The sequence below is a fragment of the Leptonychotes weddellii genome, unplaced genomic scaffold, assembly GCF_054177405.1.
Source record: "Leptonychotes weddellii isolate Sample4059 unplaced genomic scaffold, ASM5417740v2 HiC_scaffold_13552, whole genome shotgun sequence".
Classification (NCBI taxonomy): Eukaryota; Metazoa; Chordata; class Mammalia; order Carnivora; family Phocidae; genus Leptonychotes; species Leptonychotes weddellii.
In genome coordinates, this window is record NW_027715357.1 from 2,645 (window position 1) to 5,293 (window position 2,649).

Consider the following 2,649-nt stretch of genomic DNA (forward strand, 5'->3'; position numbering starts at 1 on the left):
CACCCAGGTGTCCCATTTTGTCTTTTTACCTTTTAGTGCCAACACCCAGGGAATGGCCTTTATGTTTTTAAAAATATTTTCTCTTCAAGAGTGCTAATTTAGTGCAATCTTATTCATAGATAAAGAAGATATAGAATAATAGTCCATTACAAAATTACTGAAATGAATCCAGAAGCCATCTGTACTAGGAAGCTCACTCTTTTATATGACATTTTATGGCTTCATTTTAGCAGCCTTGTAGTGGCCCTCAGATGACAATCCAAAAATACTAGTCTAGTAAAATGATCTCTGAGAATGCTGCCTTAGGGAATAAGTGAGATCGTGGGCATTTTTTTAAAGGCAGATATAATAAAAAAAGATGTAATAAAAAAAGGAGTGAAGTTTCCTCTCAAAAGAATTTGAGAAACTGCGGAAACACGATTAAACATAACTGGTTAATATAGTGATGAGTAGAAATAAAAATGTGAGTGTGAAATAGAAAGGAAGTAAAAATGAACGAAGAATAACAGGGGAAACGCAGAGTATAAAGTACAATGCTATATCTTTTCCTATTCTGACCTTCCCACATACAGGAAACTTAAATACTGGAGTAAAACAGGCAATATAAGCAAAAAATTTCAGAAGCGCATTTCTTAAGAGGAAATGTCAAAGAAAGAAAAGATCAGGGTGGGCTAATAAAGTGTAATGGGATGTCTCTGCTGTCAGTTTATTTTAAGAAGGTCTAGATGACAAAGGGTGTAAGTCAACTTCTCCCCGTCTCTTTTTCGCCGCCATCCTGCTCTGCATGGCTGACTGCTTCTCGCCATGTCTTCTCACAAGACTTTCAGAATCAAGCGATTCTTGGCCAAGAAACAAAAGCAGAATCGTCCCATTGCCCAGTGGATTCAGATGAAAACTGGTAGTAAGATCAGGTACAAGTAAGATCAGGAGGCACTGGAGAAGAACCAAGCTGGGTCTATAAGGCGTCACACATCATGAGATGACACACTTAATTGGCACACATATTTAATTAAGCTGCGTGAAGATCATGTGTTCTATCATTCTGTAAACATCCTTCCTACCCGGCCATAGACTTGTCTTATTGTGGAAATGAGTTTTCTCTGTGACTAAGCCTCTGCACCGGTAATAAATGCGAGACCTTTCGGCTCTACTGCTGTTGTGTTCCTGATTTGTGAAGGACTGAATCCCCTGCCTGTCAGATCATGCATAGCACTGTCAGGACTCTCTGCAGTGATAGAAATGGCCCTTGACAACCAGTATGTAAAGTGTGGCTAGGGGGCGCCTGGGTGGCTCAGTGCCTGAGGCCCAGGTCACGATCTCAGGGTCCTGGGATCCGGCTCCCCACTGAGCAGCGTAACTGCTTTCTCCCTGGCTCGTGCTCTGTCTTTCTCAAATAAATAAATAAAATCTTTAAAAAAAAAAAAAAAAAGCTTCTCCCCAAAAGTAGATTCTTTTTTTGCAACTGGTAGCAACCTGATGGTCGCAAGGCCCTTTATTAAACCCAGGGAGTGCCCAGAGCACAAGGGCCTGAGGCCACTAATGAGGACCTCTGCCTTCAAATCTGCCAGGAAAGCCGTGGTCTGAGTAGTGTTGCCTTGGGCTATATGGTTTTATATAGCCTCTTGCTCCCACAGTCAACAGATTGGCATCAGAAGACAAATCAGAGAGTGTCCTAATAGTGCCAGAGTGTCAGATGGAAATAAGAAAGTCGAGCATTAGGCAATTTTTCTACAACTTCATTAAGACATTAAAAAATATATATTTTTGTAGACCCATTTAATTTCCTCACAGTCATTTGGTAAGGTCGGAGATGCTGAGAAATGCTTTTGGAAGAGCAAGAGAAAGAGAAGCAAAGAAAATATATGGAACAAGAATAGAATAGCTTGTTTTTCTTTCTTTCTTTCTTCTTCTTCTTTTTTTTTTTTTAGAATAGTTTGCTTTTCAATGTTTAGTAGCTACTGTGGAAGAAATTTAGGAGAACTGAGATGAGTTCTTAGCCATCCATGTCCTGGTATAGGAAGAACCTTAGAAATATTCCTCAGAGCTTGAGAGTAATCAGGAATACTATTCATTGAAGGATTCCAGGAAGGGGAGGACTGTGGAATGATTGTACTGCAATATGAATAGACACAGAACAAGGGAATTATTTCTCTTTTTATTTTATGTGTTCAGATTTCTTATACAGAGCCCCAGATCTGTTTTGAGAAAATCTTTTCTAGAACTTCTGGTTAAGGATATGGTAAATTACTTTTTGAATTTATGTAAACTGACACTTGAATTTCTTTTTTATGGTTGATATGATTCAAAAGAAAACAAGAATTAGGGGTGCCTGGGTGACATAGTCGGTTAAGTGTCCAACTCTTGGTTTTGGCTGGCTCAGGTGGTGATCTCAGGGTCCTGGCATCAAGTCGTGTGTCCAGCCCTGCGCCAGGCTCTGCGCTCAGCGTGGAGCTTGCTCAAGATTTTTCTCCCTCTCCCTCTGCCCCTCCCACCATGCTCTCTCACTCAAATAAATAAATAAATCTTAAAAAAAAGAAAACAAGAATAGCTATTTTTATTTTTAATGTGATGATCTTTCAGTTATTTTTTCCCCAAATGAAATATGGCAGAGGGAGGATGACCATAATGTGGGAAACACAACGCCACAAC

The 2,649-nt window shown here is 39.8% G+C and overlaps 1 pseudogene; it reads left to right on the forward strand.

Moving 5' to 3' along the window:
• Positions 1 to 739: 739 nt before the first annotated feature.
• Positions 740 to 1,383, forward strand: LOC102749116 (large ribosomal subunit protein eL39-like; annotated as a pseudogene).
• Positions 1,384 to 2,649: the final 1,266 nt, after the last annotated feature.